This window comes from Tamandua tetradactyla, chromosome 9 (genome assembly GCF_023851605.1).
Source record: "Tamandua tetradactyla isolate mTamTet1 chromosome 9, mTamTet1.pri, whole genome shotgun sequence".
Taxonomy (NCBI): Eukaryota; Metazoa; Chordata; class Mammalia; order Pilosa; family Myrmecophagidae; genus Tamandua; species Tamandua tetradactyla.
Window position 1 is genome coordinate 40,931,900 of NC_135335.1, and position 22,616 is coordinate 40,954,515.

A 22,616-nucleotide genomic window follows, 5' to 3' on the forward strand; every position below is an offset into this window, starting at 1 on the left:
AGTATCAGAGACATAGAAAAGTGACTGTTGAGTTAGGGCTTTGGAGTCAGAAGGTCTTGAGTTTAATCTAATTTCACCACTTGCTTGCTGGGTGGTCTCTCCCAGTCCCTGTTTCCTTGTGTCTCAGATGGGAGTTGGTGCAGCAATTAAATGGGACAATGATATACATACATAAAGCTTTCAGCATATTGCTTGGCTCACCATCAGCCGTCCGTGAATGCAAGCTGCTATTATGTTATTATTTATAATAAATCCTGCTAATTCAATGCAAATTACTTAGGAATGTTTGTTTTGTAATCCCTCTGTCATTTTATTTCACTCATGTCGTTTGTATGAGGTTTGAGACACTATTTCCATTTCCATGTGACACATCCAGAAGCTATGAAAAACGAATCAATTCCCTACTGGATGCCTGCCCATGCAATGCTGTGAGTACAGCGTGTCCGTAATAAGTTCTTGTCATGTTGATGAACGTCAAAACATCTGGATGAGTTGCTGATTTTTTTCCTCTGGCTCCAGATGTTGGCCATTATGTAGAAAGAGCAGGTGACCCAGAGCTGGGTTGATGTGATTCAGAATGGAGAGGCTACTCAGTGAGAATCTCAGCCCAGGTTGGCTCTTGGAATCATGGGCACTAGTCGCCTATGTACTGGCCAAATTGCTTGGGTGTCAGCTACTTGCCTTGTGCAGCCCAAGTGTGCCTACTGGTGTAGGAGCCCACAGCTCTGTTCCAGGCTTCTTTAGGTCACCTTTAAGGCCATTTTTGGAAAAAGCAAAGGCCCGAGAGCAAGGTGATGTTTCCTCAGTGGGCAAATATTGTAACATAAAACACCCTGAGGTTTTGGAGTCCTGCAGAACTGGGTTTAAACCTTGGCTCTCCCACTTAGCACCTGGGTGACCCTGGAATGCTGACTTAACCTCTCTGAGCACAGCTCCACTGCTGTGAACTCCCTGTCAAGCTGTCAGTGACATTTATGTCATATGCCTTGTTCTTTGAGGTGAAGCCAACGTGAACTATTGGCCTCTGCAAGAGAACTGAGATGATTCAGCCATAATTTCATGTCACTGGTACATGTTTTAACTCACAACAGTAATTCAGACTTAAAATTTAATTTTCAAATATATGCTGTGAGTGTTTGGGTGAAAAGAACTTTTTCTCTTAAGACTGTAGTGTACGTGGGATACCCCAGTCACATGTGACAGCCCTTTGAAAAGAGAGCATAAAGGCTTCATAGAATCCCGGGATGAGCCAGGCATCATGGGATTGAGAAAACCTCCTTTTTTTCTTTAATATTTTTATTGATAAGCAACATACAACACAAACATTCTTAACATACAAACATTCCATACATGGTGTACAATCGATGGCTCACAATATCATCACATAGTTGTATATTCTTCACCATGATCATTTCTTAGAACATTTGTATCACTTCAGAAAAAGAAATAAAAAGAAAAAAGAAAAAAACTCATACATACCATACCCCTTACCCCTTCTTCTTTTCTTTTCTATACCCCTTACCACTCTCTTTCATTGATCACAGTATTTCAATCTACTCAATTTGTTTTAACATTTGTTCCCCCTATTATTTATTTTCAATCCATATTTTTTACTTATCTGTCCATACCATAGATAAAAGGAGCATCAGACACAAGGTTTTCACAATCACACTATCACACTGTGAAAGCTATATCATTATATATTCATCTTCAAGAAACATGGCTACTGGAACACAGCTCTACAGTTTCAGGCACTTACCTCTAGCCTCTCTAATACACCATAAACTAAAAAGGAATAGCTATACAATGCATAATAACTCCAGGATAACCTCTCAACTCTGTTTGATATCTCTCAGCCACTGACACTTTATTTTGTCTCATTTCTCTCTTCCCCCTTTCAATCGAGAAGGTTTTCTCAATCCCTTGACGATGAGTCCCAGCTCATTCTAGGATTTCTGTCCCACATTACCAGGGAGATCCACACCCCTGGGAGTCATGTCCCAGGTAGAGAAGGAGAAGGCAGTGAATTTGCTTGCTGTTGGTTGAGAGAGGGAGAGAGAGGCCACGTCCGAACAACAAAAGACGTTCTCTGGGGGTGACTCTTAGGCCTAATTTTAAATAGGCTTAGCCTATCCTTTGCTGGGATAAGTTTCATATGAACAAACCCCGAGGTTGGGGGCTCAGCCTATTGCTTTGGTTATCCCCACTGCTTGTGAGAATATCAGAAATTCTCCAGATGGGTAAGTTAATTTGAGAAAACCTTCTTGACCAAAAGGAGGAAGAGAGAAATGAGACAAAATAAAGTTTCAGTGGCTGAGAGATTTCAAACAGAGTCAAGAGGTTATCCTGGAGTTGTTATGCATTGGATAGATATCCCTTTTTAGTTTATGGTATATTGGAGTGGCTGAAGGGAAGTACCTGAAACTGTTGAGCTGTGTTCCAGTAGCCTTGATTCTTGAAGACGATTGTATAACGATATAATGTTTACAATGAAAAATAAAGGCTTCATAGAGGCTATAGTATGTCTCAGTTCTAAAATGCAATAATGCATGACCCTTTCACATGTGATCACATCTAATCATTGCCACTATACTCCCTTTATTTTTCAGGTGAGCAACTGAGGCCCAGAGATGTCAAGTGTCTTCTCCAAGGATACACAGGCTATGAGTGACACTGAAGGAATTTGAATCCAGTTAATCTGACCCTAAAGGCCATGGTATGAAATCATTCATTACAATGCCACATAATTCTCTCTCACAGAAGAGATATTAACTTCTGAACTAGTGAAAGAGAGTCAATGACTTCAATCGATTCCAGTAGAGGGAATTTATTTTTGTGCCTTCAGTAACTAAATGAATTTGAAGGTATGTGTTAAAAGTTATATTTACATTATAACATATACATAATATTATACATAATATTGGCATTGCAATCAATGTCTGATTACAACTAATGTCTGTTGTCCTGATTATTTTGCTGACACTGTCATCACATAAAATGTTTTTGTTATTCTAAGGGTAAGAACCGGTTTTTAAAATTTATGATCCCCAAACTGTGTGTCTGATGACTCAGAGAATAAAACTACAAATTCTTTCATCTTCTCTAGTCTGGCCCCAGCAGAAATACCAGCAGCTCCCTTTTCTGAACCCCATAACACAACTTGATTGATTAATTGATTCATTCATTCATTTGCATTCATTTCTTCCATTTCTCCCTTTTGATAGATCTCAGTTTCAGTTTTTGCATCGTCCATAAATATCTTAGGCTTGAATGAGTGGGTAATTACCTCCTCCCAAACTCAGGAAACTTGGATTTACAGCTCTGTAGCTGTTTATTTCCTTCTGCGAGGCACACAGCTGGCTACACTGTTAGCAATGGAATGGAATTCATGATAGTAAATATTCATCGAAGCTTCTGTTCTGTGCTGGGGCCATAACCGCACTGGGAATACTGAGATGAGAAAGATAAAGATAAAGGTAACAACCATAGCAACCAACTTATTTTAAGGGAACTCTGTGTGAAGCCCTGGGTTGGACACTGGGTACCATAGAGATGAATAAGTTGTGGTTCCTGCTCATGACCAATATCCCAGGCACAAGTATTCAAGCCCCAGAGCACCAGACAAGAGTGGCTATGTAGAGAGAAAGGTGGGCAGGAGTCACATTGGCGATGACCCCATCATCTTGGGTTGGGTTGGAGAAGAGAGTAAAGGGCTTTCCAGAGCCTCAGTTCAAGGCCTGCTCTTGTCTGCTTGACCTTGTATTTGTAACTTCTCTTCTGGTTGTGGCCTTATTAGTCAAGCCCTGCTTTAATATAACAAATTTAAGGGTCTAAATGATAGCAAGTCTTAAATGGCAGAAACCTAGAACATCCTCTTCACATAGATATCATCTAAAGAATTTGAATTCCCCCATTAGAATTTTTATAGCCTGAGTTGTGGCACTAGGGAAATGAAATTCACATCATTCCTTCTCATCTGGGCAAAAGGGTGAATGTTTTGTCTCCTAACATCAGGCGCTTAGCATAGGCAGCATATAGAGTTATGATAGGCTGAAAACAAGGTTTCTTAGTGGACGAATCCCTGTGTGATTCAAGCTTCTTGAATCCTGCAGACCTGCCTATCTGGACGTGCAGGATGCAGCATAACCCTTGGCTGGAATCTGGACTTTGGGCTTAGACAGCTCAGGGTGAAGGGTCCTGCCTCCTTTCAGCTACTGGGTGCTTCTGGATGTCCCAAAGCCCTCATGGAGAAAAGGATAAGTGTGGTACCTGGGATTGAGTGAAGTGATGTGTTCTTATAAAATGCTGCCCGTAGAGGCTGATCTATGGTAACAGCTCAAAACTTATTTTGGTTTGTTGCAATGGGGAGAAGACTGGCAGAAATGGAATAGTTACTATTGTGCAACCATTGTGGTTCAGGGCCTAATATATGTCAATTTGCCAATAAATAGAAGATGACAACATCCATTTCAGGGGTTTGTTTTTAATCTATTTTTTTATTAGAGCAGCTGCAGGCATTCAGAAAAAATCAAGCAGGAAGTATAAAGGAAGTATTCACACCCTCCCCCCCAATACACACACAGTTTTCCTTAATAATAACATTCAAAGGGCTTTTATAAGGACGAAACACAGTAGTATAGACCTAGACCTGGATTATAGTAGGTGCTCAATAAATGCTAGTTTTCCATTCCTTTTCATAAAGAACAGACACTATCTATCTCCAAGCAGGAATTAACAGTTACTGTTCTTGACTCCATCTGCCCTGATGGTCAGTCATGAATTCTGCATGCAGTAAACTCTCAGAATGGGTAAGGAGGAAGGAATCAGCATTCTCAAAAGCATTTTTTTTTTACATGGGCAGGCACCAGGAATCGAACCCAGGTCTCCGGCACAGCAGGTGAGAACGATGCCACTGAGCCACTGAGGCCTGCCCCCAAAAGCCTTTTTAAAGGTGATCCCTGTGAGTCATTTTTGGAGATTAAATTTGAAGTGTTACTAGTATTCCAATTACTTCTAAGGCAAAGGTGATATGACTGAAATCACAGCCTGCATGGACATCTAGTGTAATCTCCGTAATTCCATTTAGAGACAGAGCTATTTACCTGAAATAACCTGGGTTCCTCTCTTTAAAGAATTAGGGGCTTCAAGGTCAACAAGGTGTGGCACCAGCCCTCACAGTGGGGGGTGGATCTGCAAAAGCACAATAACTAAACTGAAATAGACATGATGCAATAATCGTTAATGAAATTGAGACCCCGGTGAGGAGGGACCCATGTGAGGATTTAAGCAAACATGAAAGCAGCCAGCCATTTCAGAAAAAACAGGATTGGAGATTGAGTTCTCCAGAAAGGATTTATGGAAAGTCCTTTTGTCTGATGGGCATGATCCGAGCGTATTGCATAGGAGAGCAACAAGAGCGTTCTGGAATCTGCATAAACAGAACCACTGCCAGTCTGGACTAAAAACGACAGAAAAGGGACAAGGTGAAGGAAAAATAACTTCAGAAAGAGAACCACGGACGCTAAAGTCTGGACCCAGGAGACCTTGGGCCAGGAAAGGAGACCCGCCATATACGTAGAAAGGGTGAGTTTGCCCCAAAAGCCGAGGGTGGGCCTTCCGCTTCCTTGTTCAGGAAGAGTTGTGCCATCTCAGGCCTCAGAGAGGGTGGAGCGCATAAACAAGGAATCTGGGGGAGCAGGGCTGCCACCCCATTGTTCTGGAAGGGTTGAAGGTGTGCCCTGTAGATGGCAGAGAGCCTGAATGCTGCCCTGAAGCTTGGAGAGAGTGAAACTAAGAAGAAGGTGGTGTCCCCAATGAGCCCCATTGTTGCAAACTCCACGCCAGCATTTGGAGAGAGCTGGGCCACTGCATAGGCCCTTGGAAAGGTTGGGATTCCGCTTTCTAAAGCCCCAAGGATGAATGACTCTTAGGTTTTGAAATCTAATGGAGTTTGCCCTGCGGGTTTTCAGAACTGCTTGGTTCCAGTGACCCCTGTGTCCTTTTGGATTTCTCCCTATGGAAATACAAACGTGTATCCTATGACTCTTCTTCCTTTGTATATAGGCAGCAGATAACTTGTTCTGAGTTTTACAAGTCCACAGGCAGAGGATAATTTTGCCTTAGGACAAACCATGCCTGTAGTTGATTTTGATGAGATTTTGTACTGTTTCTGACTTTGTATTGTATTTGTGTTATTACTGAAGTGTTTTAAGGCTCTGTGAAATTGTAATGGAGTGAATACATTTTGTATATGGAAAAAATATGTCTTTTTGGGGGTCCAGAAGTTGAAATGTGCTGACTTGAAAGTATTAGGTACCCCAGAAAGACCATGTTTTAATCCTGATCCAATTTTGTGGAAGTAGCTGTTTCATTTAATCCTAATTCAATACTGTAGGTTGGAAACTTTTGATTAGGTCATCTCCACTGAGATGCAACACACCCAATTGTGGGTGTGACCTTTGATTAGATGGAGATGTGACTCCACCCATTCCAGCTGGGCCTTGATTTGTTTGGTGGACTCCTTTAAAAGTGGAAACATTTTGGAGAGAGCCAGTAATGACAGAAGACTCCGAGCTGACAGAAACTTCACAGCAGAGCTGACACAGATGCGGGCACATGGAGAACAGAGATATGAATGTTTGGAGATGCTTGGCACCAAGGGAAAGCCAAGAGATAAAAGCCAGCCCCAGAGAGGCAAAGTGAGGAATCCCCACCCACATGGACAGAGACTGAAAGCAACAAAACCCAGGAGCAAGGGACCAGCAGATGTCAGCCGTGTGGCTTCCCAATTGACAGAGGGGTTCCTGACCCATCAGCCTTTCTTGAGTGAAGGTTACCTCTTGTTGGTGCCTTCATCTGGATACTTTTACTTCCTTAGAACTGTAAACTTGTAACTTTTCAACTTCCCTTTATAAAAGCCATTCCAGTTCTGGTATATCACATTCTAGCAGCTAGCAAACTAACACACTCCCTGAGCAGTGTGGCTTTACCCCAGATGGGGAAACTGATTCCCTGAGGTAAAGAACTTTGTAGCACCAAAAGTTAGACTGGGGGATTATGCTGGTATTTTTGGTGCTTCTGACAAAGTCACTTTTCTACAGTTGGTTTTTCACATGAAGTAAGTAGCAGCCTCTGCAGGGGTTAGAGCAGTGGTGGTCTGAGAAGGTATCCACTGCCTCCTGGTTCCAAGAGCTGATTAAATGGTGAAATTCAGAGTTGAAGAAAAGGTATATGTCCACTAGGGGGCGTTCCTCATGGAGCAGTCACATTGATCTTTGCTTAATACCCTTGCATTAGGTTTTTGTATACCTCTTTCTTAGAATCACTGAATCTCAGAAATAGGAAGAAACAAAACCCATCTATCCAACCCCCCTCAAGGACCATGACTGTTACTTGCTTCCTTCCTGCCCTCCCACTTTCCCTCCTTTAGAAGTGTTTGTTTGAGTACCTACTTTGTGCCAGATACTGGGAATATATTGGTGAACAAAACAGACATGGTTCCTGCCCCTTTGCTCATTGAAGCCTTGTTTGATTACCTCCCCAGACCAGTAATCTCCTTACTGCTCAAGAAGGTCTCCTCTCCCTATGGACTACTTTGACTATTAATGTGTTGTTTGCATTGGGCCGGAATCGATTCCCTATTAACACCCACCCTTTGATCCCAGTTGTATTTCAGCACAGAAATGGCACATAATAGGCATGGAGCTATCTGGGCTTCTGTCCCCCAAGCTACCTTCAGGTATCTGTGAAGAGTGACCAGGTCCTGTTGAGTCTTTGCTTTAGTTTTCGTCATTATTTGGTATTGACTTTTGATTATGAACCCTCTTTTTGGGGGAGAGAGGTGGGCAGGGAATAGGCAGGCAAGTGCCTTAATCCGGACAGAATTTCAAAGTCAGCAAAATTGGACAATAGTTCCCTTTTGACACTTTGGAGTCCTCATAACTCTTGTGAAATTTTCACCTTCAGGAGGTGGGAGTTGTTCTGCTACCTTGATGGTGTTGGCCACGGTTCATCTAATGTATCTGTTCTCTAGAATGCATTGGGGACTAAATGCGGGACACGTGCCTGGGAGATTAGACATCTCACAGCAATGGGAGATAACCAGGTGGGACCAGGCAGTAAGTGTCTTTCTGTCAGGGATTATGACCTTCACTGGAAAAATAGAAACAAACTGGAGATAGGAATCACCAATCCTGTCTGGAATGAATATATGGCTGGTGCTTAAAAAATATTTGTTGAATGAGGTTGAATGAATGAATGAGTGGATGCAGTGATTAACCTTTTTCAAATTTCCCTATCCTGGCAAACGACATTCCTGGGCACTGAGAGGGCATGCAGACAAACTTGCTTGATAGTTTCAATGATCTCTGAGGAAGTATGGAAGAGAAAAGCATGCCAAATGAGATGAGCAAATAAGTTTTGATGAAAAAAATCAAACAAGAAAAAAAATAGACTGGTCATCCTTCATTTCAACTCAAAATGGAACAAATTAAATTAAGGGAAAAATTCTTAGGTATTATTTCATTTGGGGATGCTAAAGAAGTTTCAACCAGTATGTTAATTCTGGTCTATTGATAGTGCTTTGTCTATTGAGAAGAATTGCGACAATTTTGGTTCAGTGGAAAATGATTAATTAGTGATGACTCCCTTGATCCATAAAAGGGGCATGCTGGCACACATCAGACATTTGCTATCCCTGAGCAGTCCAACTGCTTCTGTTTTCATAGCAGGAAAGGAATTTACCCAAAGTCACACAGCAAGCAAGGTAGTGGCAAGGAGTAGCCTGACTCCAAGTTCCTTGACTCAATTCAAGTTAGTTTTTCCATCATATCACCCACTTCCTCTACCTGACTCTTGGCGTGTATTCTGGCTTAAGTTTCCTCTTGCTGGCGGAGGGAGCAGAAGAGTGGAAAGAGAACTTCTAAAGAGCAGAGGTGATGGTGATGTGCTCTATGATGTGTGCAGTCAGCTCGATGCCCTTGAAGACTCTGTGGGAACACTCCATGGGGACTGCCCTGCTGGCATGGCCTGGAGACAGGAAGCGGGGGCATGCTAGGTAGAGCCAAGCAGGGAGTATAAAAGGGGCATTGGATGAGATCAACTCATGCGAATGTGAAGTGAATGAGTCTGACAGGCACTGATTTGTGGGGGATGGGCAGGAGGAGGGGCTAATGTGATCTGGAGACATGGGAAGATTCTTCTTTTGTTTCTTTCGACACTGGGAAGTTTCCCTCCTTTCTTTTTCTTCTTTTCACCAGAATTCATTGACTGTTGATTTTGGGTAATGATGCTGGGTTACCGGGTTGATTTTGCAGAATGACAGGCAGGTGCTGGGTGCAGGATGGTGGTGATGGACGTGAGGTTTGAGGGCTGGGGATGGATATGGAGGTGGTAGAGGGCACTCGGGTCTCCACTCTACCTCCATAAGAGTGCTGAGAACTGCAGGCTTACTGTGTTCATTTGGTTTCTGTTTGAGTTCCCCCACCCCCCAAAAAAGGTAAAACTAAGAAATTAAACAGGGACAGGTGTTTGGGTAAAAATTAATCAAAGACTTCCTTGGGATTTATGCCCCAAACCTTTTTAACTTTTGGACGAGTTATGCAGTATCTGTGCCTCAGTTTCCTCATCTATAAAAATGACACTGTGTTAATCAGGGTTCTCTAGAGAAACAGAGCCAACAGGAGAGATCTGTAAATATGCGATTTATAAAGGTGTCTCACGCAACCATGGGAATGGAAGAGTCCAAAATCCACAGGGCAGACTGTGAAGCTGGCGGCTCCAATGAAGGGTCTGGATGAACTCCACAGAAGAGACTTGCAGGCTGAAGAAGCAGCGAAAAGGTCTCTCTTCTCCCTTAAAAGCCTTCAGCTGATTGGATTATCTCATTGTGCATGAAATGCCTTAGTTGGTTGCAGATGTAATCAGCCACAGATGCAATAACTAACTGATGATTTAATCAGCCGCCCAAGAAAAATCCTTGCAACAATGGTCAGGCCAGGACTTGCCTGACCAGACAACTGGGCATCATCATTTGGCCAAGCTGATACCAGAAACTAACTGTCACGGGCAGTACCTGGTAGGTTGTTGTGTGGATTAAATGAGTGAATATATAAGCATTAGGTCAAGTGCAACGTAAGTATTAGCGATTATTGGCCCACCTGACACTGTGATTTTTTTGGGGGGTGGGGACAGGATTCTTCTCATATTTCTTTGAATAGTTTGTGCCATGGCGTATTCAGTGGGGAGCACACACTGCTCTAAATAGACACAGGTCCATGGGAAAGAAAGAGACATCACCTTTTGCTGAAGCTGAAATTTGAAACCTTTGAGATGCACCTTCTCAATCAGAAATCAAAATGTATTTCTCAGCCGTGCAACCACAGACTGAATTAAAAAGTCCTATGCAAAATGGAATCAATCAAAGAGCCTTGGAATTCTAAGGGTCTCAAAACTTTGTTTGAATGACTCAGTGCACGTTTTGAAGCACTGATTGTGCTATTATTGAATCCTCTACTCAGTGACAATACAATGATAAGAGATCTTCCTGGCCACCAAACGTGGGCTATCAGGAAGGTCCAGATTATCGAGGGGATCTGGCCATTTCTGCAGCAGGTGCCTCCCCTGGGCCAATAGCTGTGCATTGTGTGGAAGGCAGCTCATTGTCAGTTGATTCTCAAAGTGCTGAGAAAGCCTGGGCTGATGGAATATTGATCTCACACTTGTTGGTTTCAACAGCATTCGGGAGTTAGTTTCAATAAAACAGGCTTATATTTGGTTTTCTAGATAGTTGCCATCCTGTTAATTTCTCTTTGTAAGTAACTTTGCCTTCTGATCTCAGAAAACACATGTTGCCTTTCTAACAAAAAGCCCCTTTATGTAACTATGGGAAAATGTGTTCAGGGAAATATATTGGAGAAAATCCATTGCGACCTTCAAGATGCTATCGCTGAGGACTGCTCAGCATTGAAAGCCTACACAGCGGTGATGATTTTCAAACCAGGTTGTAACTAAAGCCTCGTGTTTGCTAGATTGGCTCATAACAGCACTGAGATATTTCAAATGTTAGGTAATCAAATCTGGCGCATGAAAAAGAGTTTAAATTCCCAAATTAGGCACAAAGACATACTCCCTGGGCTTTGAGGCTCCCGAGGTGGGACTGAGCTGAGTGAATTAGAAACAGCTTCATTTTGTATCCTGGTGTACTATCAATTAAGCAATTTCCAGAAGCAACTGCACAGATGGCATTTTACTTACTTTTATGGGATAGTTTTCTACCCTTATTATATAAGAGGAAACAATAGTAGGAGGCAATAAGGCTTTCCTTATTACCCTCTTTGTATTTTCTTAATGAGCTTACTTTGCTTCTACTTTATGTCTTCCTATGTCCAGAGGGCAAAAGCATTTCCTCTGCCATGTTCAATACACCACCCTAGATCTATACTGATTTCTAATAAAAAGTTTTGGCACAAAGCCGTATTGAGTCTTTAAGAGCGCGCCCTCTAAACAACACCCATATCTACAGGGCAAATCTGTTGGATGATCAGATTTTTACTGAATTTAAAAATAGCAGAAAAGAGGCAATATTCTAACACTGGGCCAGGCTAAGCTATTCCAGACAGACCGAGGAAGGAAACTACTCTGAGCCTAACCCTCAACTAATTTTACCATGTTTTGCCCCAGTGCTTAAATTCAACCTCTATATATTTCATTCCTTTGGGATTATGATGATTGTCCCTTTTGGAAAGCTTTACCTTTTTCCAAAAAAATAAGATTGAAAAGTAATAAATGCACATGGTTAGCAAACACATTGCAAATGTGTTGGCAGTGGAAAGAAAGTCTCTTTCTCACTGTAGAAGCTAAGATCTCTATATTCCTCCCCAGAATCAATTACAGTAGTCAATGTCTTTGTTTTCTTTTCCCATTTATTATATGCCTACACAAGTTTCTATATATATTAACCCTCCTTTTTTTTTACACACATGCATGCTTACTGTATTCACTTTTTTTCGCATCTTGCTGATTGTGTTAAGAAATGTCAAAGCTCCTGGTGGTTTAACACATCAAGTTTCCAACACTTACCAGGATGGTTTATCCCTCTTACTAGAGGGAGCTAAGCAGGAAACAAAGGAACGCTGAGAGTCAAGGTGTGGTCTGAAGGGGAGGGCCGGCTCTGATAGCACCTAAATAGACACTCGAAATTCTATGGTAGCATTATGGTTATATCTCCTCACATCTGCATGACTGATCCTTTTTCATCTTTCATGTCTCACCTTCAGCATCATCTCCTTAGAGAAGCCTTCCCAACTCTGCTTTCTAAACCATCCTCTCCTACGGGTCCCAGCCAGAGGGCTATCACCACTTTCTTTGTAGCTCCACCAGCCAAGATGTTCTCAGGCATAATTTCCCTACATTTCTGTTATGGAAGCAAGAGTGTGTTTTTCTATTTTACAAATGTAATATTATTTTATAATATTGGCATGTACTCTTTCAAAGCATCCTCTTTCCTCAGCACCAGAAATGTTGGTGCCTGCTAACTTCTAAGTGAAAAATCATATTGGCTAGACCCTGAGGTGAGTGAAGAGGGTGAGTGTGTCTTATTTGTCTCATATCTCCAGGACTTAGCTCAGAGTCTCAGTAAACATCTACTGAATAAAGAGGCATTCAGCTAATAGCAAGGGAGACATATGAAAGTTGATGGTAATTTGAAAATGGTCTTGACTCAGCTCTTTCAAGTTTCAGAGCTGATTTCTCTGGAGCATTATAGAGTTGATCCCATCAATGCAACTTACAAGGAAGCTATGATTGGTATAATTTGTGCCCTGCTTCTCTCCATGACTTTAACTTAATGGCTTTCAAAATGTCAGATGCAGCATTTTTTTATTTCAATTTTATTGACATATGTTGTATATTCACATACGATATAATTATCCAAAGTGTACAATGAGTGGTTCACAGTATCATTAAATAGCTGTGCATTCATGATCACAGTTGATTTTTGAATATTTTCATTACTCCAAAAAATAAAACTAAGAATAAAAGTAAAAATAAAATAGAAAAGAACACCCTAAACATCCCATGCCTTCCATCTCCCCTATTATTTATTTATTTATTTTTGTCTTCTTTTTTTCTTATTTATCTGTCCATACCCTGATAAAGGGAGTGTCAGTCACAGATTTTCACAATCACATGGTCACACCTTAAAAGCTATATAGTTATACAATCATCTTCAAGAATGAAGGCTAGTGGGTTACAGTTCAACAATTTCAGATATTTCCCTTAGCTACTCCAATATACCAAAAACTAAAAAGGAATATCTATATACTTCATAAGAATAACCTCCAGAATGACCTCTTGACTCTATTCGAGATCTCTCAGCCACTGAAACTTTATTTTGTTATCTTCCCCCTTTAGGTCAAGAAGCCTTTCTCACTCCCACAATGTCAGGGCCAGGCTCATCCCTGGGAGTCATGCCCCATGATGCCAGGGAGATTTATACCTCTAGAAGTCATGATCCATGTAGTGAGGGCAGACAATGAGTTCACCTGCAGAGTTGACTTAGAGAGAGAGGCCACATGTGAGCAACAAAAGAAGTTCTCTGGGGGTGACTCTTAGCATACTTATAAGTAGGCTTAGTTTCTCCTCTGCAGGGATAAGTTTTATAGGAGCAAGTCCCAAGATCAAGGGCCTGGCCAGATGCAGCATTTTTTTCACTGAGTATCTTAAACATGATCTCGAAGGATAAAACCATTAGGTGTGGCATCTTTTTTTTTTACTACAGTTTAACCAAGTTCCAATCCCCACTTAATCTGGCAAAGTTTGCATCAAGCCAGAGTTGGGGTTTTTTTTCCAATTTGATTCCTACTTATAAAGGGAAGTTCTTAGGGTGTCTCTGCCAGTAGGATCCTTCAATTAATTGTTCTGAGGTATGAACCTGATGTGGGGATTCCATCTGCCCACATCTGGGAAGACATCAGATTCCCGGTCACCCTTGTATTTTATTCAGAAGAGAGAAAACCACTCTCTGCATATTTCCCTTGTAAACAGAAAATGTTGAAGAAAAGTTATTTATATCTTATCTTTCTCTGACAATATTTTTCCAACCATGAGCTCTCATGCTCCTCCATTCAATATCTACTTTAACTAATTTCAAAGTTTTTGAAATCTAGAAGCAGCTTAAAAGTGACTTTGCATCATATAGTAAATATTATCAATGAACTAGCTTAGAAGAAGTAATATTCAGATTTAAAAAGGGTGTGATTCCCCACCAAAAATATTTTAGAGGCTATATTTAAACAGAAGGACTTTGCAAAAAGCTTTTTTTTTTTTTCTATTTTGTTTTTGCTCTGCTCCATTTTGAGCTCCGTTTATTGACTTTTTATATTCCATGGTTCTGATGATTAAGAACAACTTCCCCAACATGGAGAAAAAAACTTGTAACTGGACTATCTCCAAACCTGATCCTCTGCCTTGGCACATGGCCTCTGAGACAGAAATAAAAATTTAGCTTATTATCTTTTTTAAAAGTTCCTATCTTTAATTCCAGAGGAACGAACAAATTGAGTGAAATGAATTTAAAATTGCTCATAATTTTATATGATCCAAAGTTCTTCTATCCCTCAGTGCTGGAGAGAGAGAATATATTATTTTAATTCATTAAGATGGCAACAGTTAGGAGCCTCCAACCTTGCAGGAAATGAAACAATTAAGAATCATAAAATCAAAGGCAAATACAATCCTTAAATAGATGAAGTAGCAATGATGTATAGAGTGTCACTGCCTCGGTACCAGTTACTGAAATTATCTAGCCACAGACATGCCAGGTTAATACAGAAGTACAGGACTCACCACTGCCAGGGACCTGAAACCTAATTTTCTTTCTTTACTCTTATACCTTTGTTTTTAAACCAGGAAATTATGCAGGTGTTGAAAAAATGCAAACAATGACTTATTTGCTCCTAGGGTATAAGGGTCCAGAGATTGAGGCTTTTAGTCTTTTCACTTATCGCTAAGTCCCGAAGCCATTTGCACCCTGAAGGATGGGTAGGAGTCAAGCAGACCCTGTGGAGAGTGGACATGGCAGTTCATCGCAGGGTGTGGCGTGCTCAATGCTAGGAGGAGGGGAGCTGGTGAGGGCTTGATGCCCCCTCAGTGTGCTTGATATTGTACTTTAAGCAGGGAGGGGCCACGATGGTGTGAGGTAAAAAGGATGTAGTCAAATCGGTGATTGAGAAGGGCCATCTGGCAGTGGAGTGGAGAAGGGATGAGCCCATAAGAGACTGGAGGCAGGAGACTGTTGGGGAATGATTGTGGAAGAGAGATGCCAAGATAGTGGCTAAGAGGACACCGCAGGGAAGGTGAAACCGTGGGACTGGTGGCCGGTTGCCTTTTGTCAGTGAGTGTGTGGCGGGGGAGAGGAGGGAGAGAGAGACAGAGAGAAGAAAGGAAGGAAGGCAGAAAAGGTGAAAGAAAGGAAAGAAAAGAAAGATGATAAAGAGGAAGACATGTAAATGGAAAGAAAGAACAAAATAAAGAAAGAGAACGGGAGGATCAAGAAAAGGACTGAGATAGTTCTGAGATTCCTAAGGCAAATATTTGGCTGAACTATTCCATTAACCTTGCTCCTTTATCTGCACACACAATAGACACAGGACTGCTGGATTCCACAAGCACACCTTATCACCCTGCTCAGTTCTATTTTTTGAAAGAGCATTTGCTTAATCAGATGAATAATGTACAATGACTTCTTGGCTCTCTACCCTAATTTCTGGTGTTTGAGTTCTTGTCCTCTAATTTTTAGGTTCTCTGATTCATTGTTTATTAGACAAAGGTTTGTGGAGTGCTTACTCTGTGCCTAGCACTGCTCTGGAGGCTGGGGATATAACAGTGAATGAGACAAACAAAATTCCCTATCCTCATGGGGCAATCTCTCTCTCGTCCTATTTGAATCTTAGATTTTTAATTTATTTTGCATGAGAGTCAAGCGTGAGCATCCCTGATCATCACTCCACTTTCCTTAGAAGCAATTAAGACCTAAATCCTGCGGAAGCATAAATTTCCTCCCTAAGTCACTCTTGCTTTGCTTTTTTCCCAGAGAGCCTCATTGATGACATTTGATGTTTCTAATATTCAGGAACTGGCCCTGAGTCCCAGAGAAGTACACACAGTTAGCTGTGGAAGTTCTGCTACAAGTGATTTTTCTGACTTTTTTCTACTCAACTAGGCAAGAGATTTTTGCTTTTGGTTTTTAATTTTAAAAGTGCTAAATATTCAAGAGACCGTTGAAGGAAGAGCTGAACTGGGATAGGGCGTCTGGTGGTTCTAAATGTTGGAGGATCACTGAAGTTGGCAGAGAGAAGGCAGGGGAAGGGGGCCCATGCAGGGGTCCAGGGGTGGGAGGCGTGTCTCCTAATAAACCACAGTAGTAGGCCCCAGGATGCTTTGTAAATATATGAGGGATGCAAAGTGCAGTCATCTGAGGTGCCTGCTGATGTCCCTGATGCCTGATGAATTTAGAGAGCATTTTTCCATTTTCCTTTAATGTTTCTCTGCAAGTTCCATCTCATTTCTTGCTTTAATGAGGACATTCTTTATGCCTAAACAAAACCCCTACTGTTAGAACTTAAGCCTGTTGCCATCACTGTTCCTTTCTGCCAGGATTTCAGGCAGAGCCAAGGAGGTACTTCTGCCTGCTGTGGGCACACAGGACTGTCCCCAACAGGCAAGGAGTGTCCCCATCCTGTCTGACCATCCCAGGTTTGCCGACATGATGGAGAACATCATACCCACTCCCTCTTCTATGTCCTTAGGCCAACAAGATATGGGCCCTGGATTCATTTTGCTTCATTGGAACATGTCACACTTTTTGCTGGGCACTGGGCTACCCATTGACTTACAGAGCTGGACAAAGTGGTATCTGGTGGGCAGGCGAGTCAAAGATGGAACTGGTATGTGTTACAATTAAAGGAACGTGTAAAATGTAATGGCAAGATGGAAGGAAGAACAGTGAATTCTGCCGGGAGGTAGAGAGCAGAGTCTGGCAGGAGGTGACATTTGATGAGTGGATCTTCCAGGGACACAAGAAATGGGCAATGTTTAAAGGTAGGAGCTATGAAAGTGCCTGGCATAGTCATGACTATTGATTAGTCCAAGCAGTACTGTATCATTTCTGTATGGTTGGGCCAGTGACAGAGGGCTCAAAATGTAGACTTGAAGGCCATGCCATGGAGGGAGATTGGATTTGGTATTTAATGGGAAGTCAAAAGTTTATAAGCAGGTGAGAAATGGAATGGATTCTGGATTTAGAAATATCGCACTGGTAGGAACATGGAAGGCAATTGTACAAAATAGAGAATTGTGGCAGGGACCCCATATTATTGCAATAATGCAGGAAAGTGGTGATGTAGGCCTGAGTTTGAGCCATGTCTCCAGTTTGAGCCTCTCTCCTGAATTCCAGCCTCTTTTGTCCAGCTGCTGTCTTGACGTCTCCATTCATAGGTTTAATAGACATCTCAAGCTTGGAGTGTCCAAAACAGAACTCTTGATCTTCCCATCCCCAATCCTGCTTCCTCTCTTGCCTTCCTTATCTCAGTTGACGGGAACTCCACACTTTCACTTGCTCAGGACAAAAATCTCGGAGTCACTCTTGATTTCTTCTCTTTCATACCTCCCATTTAGCCAATCAGATGATCCTACTGGTCCTGCTTCTTCATCCTCCACTGCTATCACCCTAGTCTCAGCTACCAACACATTTTGCCTTTTGCCTCCTTCTATCATTGTTCTCTATAGTCTATCCCCAACACAGAGGCCTGAGTAATCTTTTTAAAACATAAACTGGATAATGCTCCCTCTCTGCTCAAAATTCTACAGTGGCTGCCATTCTACACAGATGTAAAGCCAGTGTCCTCACAGTGACCTATCGGGCACTCGTGACCCAGTCCCTGGTCACCTCTTTGACCTCAGCTCCTTCCACTCTCCCCTTACATTCCCCCTCCTTCCCTACTGATCTCCTCACTATTCCTTAAACATGCCAGGCACATCCTTGCCTTTAGGCCTTTGCTGTAGCTGGTCCCTTTTCCTGGAATTCTCTCCCTGAGCTGTCCACCTGGAGTAACTCTCTCAACATCTTCCAACCTTGCTCCAGTATTACCTTCTTAGGAAGGCTGACCCTGCCCATTGTACCTGACACTGCAACCTACCTTTCCTCAGCACAGAACTCATCTATCTACCCTGTGTGCCTTTTTATTTCTCTAGCACCTATCATCTTCTAGCATTTTATATAATCTTCTTATTTATTTTACTTATTCCTTATTGTCTTTCTCCACCCAAATGTAGCTCTGCAAGGGTAGGAGTCTTTGTCCACTTTTCTCACTACTGTATCTCCAAGACCTGGAATATTGCCTGGCACAGAAGAGGGATGCAATAAATATTGAATGAATGAGGAGTTTGTGTTTGCTAGAAAGATTAGCAGATTACATCAGCAGAGAAGAAACTGCCTTGGCAACCTTTTGGCTCTGAGGGTAGAGAGAAGAGTAAAGAATGATTCTGGATTGCAAGCCTCCAGGATGCTTGGGTCTGGGGTGACCCTGTTTATTCCTACAGTGCTTGCAAGAAGAGTATGGAAATGGTTTGAGGCCTTGATCTGCTCCATCTTTGGAGCAAGGTATTAGAAACTTCGCAGAATTGCTGCCCCTTCCTGAACTTAGTTTGCTGGGCATTCTGTCTGCACTGTCTAATGTGGTAGCCACTTGCCACATGTGGCTTGACTAAAGATAAGTACTGTTTAAAATTCAGTTTTCCATCCACATCAGCCACCTTTCAGGTACTCAGTAGCCACACATGGCAGGTGGTTCTGGAAAGGACTATGCAGCTTACAGAACATATCTATCATCACAGAAAGTTCCTTTGCATGGTGCTGGCATAAAAGTACAGGTGCAGATGTGGAAACCTTGGGCCGTTGCACAGCTCCTGTTTGGGGACAATTCCCTGAGTCCATACGCTGCTATGATGTCTCCCCACCGTGACACCCAACACACTTGTGCCTACCACTCCCCTGGTGTCTGAGCAGCAAATTTCCATAATGCCAGAACTGGAGGATACTTGAAAGGTTGACCCTTCAGTTGCTGTCATGCTGATCCATGGAATTGGTGCAATGCAGGCCTTTTCTGAGATATACATCTCTTCTTCACAGACTTGGGCACCATGTTTACTGCTTTGGGAGCAAGGATCAGGACCCATGGCCCCACTGACATCTCCTGGATGAGAAATAGAGATATTTAAAAAAATGTGATTTTAAAGTTGGGATAAAAAAAGAATGATTCTGGAATCCTTAGTTTAAGTTGATACTTTCACCTAACATGGGGAAGCAGAAGGAGCAACTTATCTGAGGGAAATTACCAAGTTCTACTTGGGTCATGTTGAGTCGGAATCTTTTGAAATTTCCAAGTTTAGTTTTTTGGTTATTTGCTCAAGAGGGAGTCCAGGCTGGAATTAATGTATCCATACTCACCAGTTATGGAGGGGATGAGATCTCTCAGGGAGAAGGAACCAAATAAAGGAGGAGAAAAAGGTAGGAAGTGTTAGAACAAATTTGGGGGGTTGTTCGGTCCAACACTCATAACCTCAGCTTGGGGTTTATTGTAAAGGAGAAAGGGAGAAGGGGGAAGGGGAGGGGGAAAGAGGAAAAGGTAATGGAATGCTTTCTTCAAGTGCCTGAAGAAAATGTCTACCTGCGCTGTGATGTGTTTCTCCTTTTATACTCTGAGGTTGGCCGCCCCATATTGGTCCTGAATTCTGCATTTGGTGACTCGTCTGATTGCCTTTGGCTAGTATTTTTGCTTCCTTCTTCTTTGTACCTGTCCTGACCGACTTGCTCCTTATTGATGGAGTCATACCATTCTTTGATGTGGATTCTTGCACCTTGTGGCAAGGAGGAGGGGGAAGGGAAAGGGTCAAAGTCAGTGGACCATGGGTTTCTGCTATCACTCCAGGGGGAGAAGGGGTTGTGACCCAAGCTCTGTTCCCTGCGACCCATCAGGAAGATGCTAAGTTACATCCACCTTTGTGCATGAACCAGGAGGAGGTATCACTATTCACAGGTGCACAGTTTTTTCCTCTTCACATCCTTGAAAACCTCTTTGGAAGCTGGAGAAGGAGGCAGATTCCTGAATAGGCAAAGGTTGAGATAATCAGAGCAACTTTGTCACATGGTGAGCTGTGTAATGCCTGGGTAGGCCTCTCTGTCCTCCAATCACACCTGTCCCCTACTTCCTGAATCTCACCTGCAGTATCTACGTCAGGTTTGGGGGTGATTCCCATATCGAAGTGGCTGACAATGGAAGCCTAGACTAGAGCATTACCACTACAGAGATTGTTTTCTTCACTGAGTTGTCCTAAAAGCAATCCTGCCTATATCATATGCATTTCACATTCCATGATCCGTTTGAGACAATTTGCTACCAGACTTCAGTTTCCAATTTCTCAGAACCGTCAGAGTTCAGTTAAATGAATTTTACGGTTTTACAAGAGGCGATGATGCTTGCTTCACCAAATGACTCTTTAAAGAAATTCAAAGAAAAAGCCATTTTCTTTTTCTTTTCTTTTCTTTTTTTAAAGAACTTCTCAGGGAAAAGGCAGCAAATGTGTACATGAGGCTCCACATTGCCTCCAAAACCAATGCTGATGGGAAGGACACTCGGGCTTGCATGTGATAGTCGTCATTGTTGCTGAAGTCCGAAGACCCTGATAAATGCCCACATCTGCCACTTAATGTTATTGGTAGTTATTGTTAAATTGGTAGTACCCACTCCAGACTGTGAGGACTCTTTGAAATGGTCATTTTAAAGGAGAAACTGAATAGATTTCTTCAGTTCTCATGCAAAGTTTTCTTCTTCAATTGAGAGAGGATTTTTCGGAGTTGATAGATGTTATCTTCAAGGCAGGGCCTCAGCACAGTTGTGGGCTAATCAAGCAATGCCTTTGACCTCCCCTTTTCCTTTGCCTTCTCCTTTTCTTCTTTAAATGTCTTCTACTTAGGCACTAGGGCCTTCTTGCTTCTTTCTGTCTTCCTAGACCTAGCATAATTGCTGCAAATGGACAATGCCATGTGCTTGGGTCTAGTACCATGATAAAGTGATTATAGTAGTAGTGATAATGGTGTTATTGTTATTGGTGGTAGTCGATGCATCTGTTATCTAGTGTTACAATAATGCTGCATAACAAGTTGCTCCAAAACTCTGGCTTTAAACTAATGATCATTTCTTGCTTATCTGTGCTAGACCCTTGGAGGTTGACTGCTCTAGGCTGGGCTAGGCTGGGTGGCTGCTAGTTAAGTGAGTTAAGGAGCAGATCCACCTGGGCTTGGCTTCTTACTGTGCTCTGGGCCCAGAATTGCTTTTTATATTTTCATTCTGGAGCTCAGACTAAAGGAACAATAGCTACTAGGAGTGGTGGAGGTGGGGAGAGTTCATCCCATAGTGATGATAGAAGTTTAAGAGGGCAAACCTCTATCTGAATCATGTCTGTGTACATCCCATTTGCCTGAAGCAAGTCACATGGCCAAACTCAGTCTCAAGGTGGGGAGAGAAGTGTGCTCTGCCCATCACGAAGCCAAAGAAAGTCATTGATTTACAAGGCCCTAACTTATTCATTCATTTGCTTATGTGTTCAACTAATATTTTTTGAGCTCTCACTATGTGCCATGCACTAGTAACTAGGGTTATATGAATGAAGACCCAGAGGGGATTAGGAGGCCATGCATCCCAGGATCTTGCTAGGAGACCCAGCTAAGGCCTGATGTGATATGCTGAACAGAGACAAACCAGATGTTGGGTTTTGGGAATGGAGTAGGTTTAAGTTCAGAAAAGACTCAATTTCAGTGGGTCAGGAAAATTTACTGGACAAGATAAGGATAGTGATGGCCCTGGAACCAGGATCCTATCATATCCAGACACCAATTGTCAGGATTCTGAGGCCCCCCAGAGAGGTGGCTGCTCTCTTAGAGAGCTCTTGTTCTCGGTCAGTTTCAGCCTGATGGGGTAATAAACCCAAGGAGAAACTTTGAGAATTCGGGTAAGTTGCAGACAGGCTGGTTAGATGGTGGGAGGGCTAAGCCTTGTGTCTATTTTCTGAAGTTTTGGTTGACTGATACATATAAACCTGGTTTCTGTTTGGTTATATCTGATGTGCAAAGGCATCTTCAAATTTATTCATGCATCAGATGCTGGTGGCCATTCTGATCGCATTACATGAGAAAGGGATAAAGCTAACCAGCCCATTGTTTCACCCACTGGCATCAATGAGGCACGAAGTGCTGAGACCACCTTCAAGGAGGAAAGCTCTTTTAGACAATGAAGAGATTGGAAAGCAATCTAAAAATGTAATATGCAAAGACCACTCTATGCGTATAACCAGAGAAAGTGAAAATGGGGTCTCAAACAGAAACTTGTGCATGAATGTTCATAGCAACATTATTCACAATAGCCAAAAGGCGAAATAACCCAAGCATTCATCAACAAATGAATGGAGAAACAAAATGTGGTATGGACACACTATGGAATATTATTAGACCATACAAAGGAATGAAGTTCTGAGATATGTAGCAACATGGAAGAACCTTGAAA

The 22,616-nt window shown here is 42.2% G+C and overlaps 1 non-coding gene across 1 annotated transcript; it reads left to right on the forward strand.

The window, feature by feature from the left end:
* The first annotated feature begins 18,545 nt into the window (after nt 1-18,545).
* LOC143647512 (small nucleolar RNA SNORA9) lies at nt 18,546-18,680 on the forward strand. The gene has a single exon (XR_013158131.1). It is a non-coding gene; the product is annotated as a small nucleolar RNA SNORA9 (small nucleolar RNA).
* Nucleotides 18,681-22,616: the final 3,936 nt, after the last annotated feature.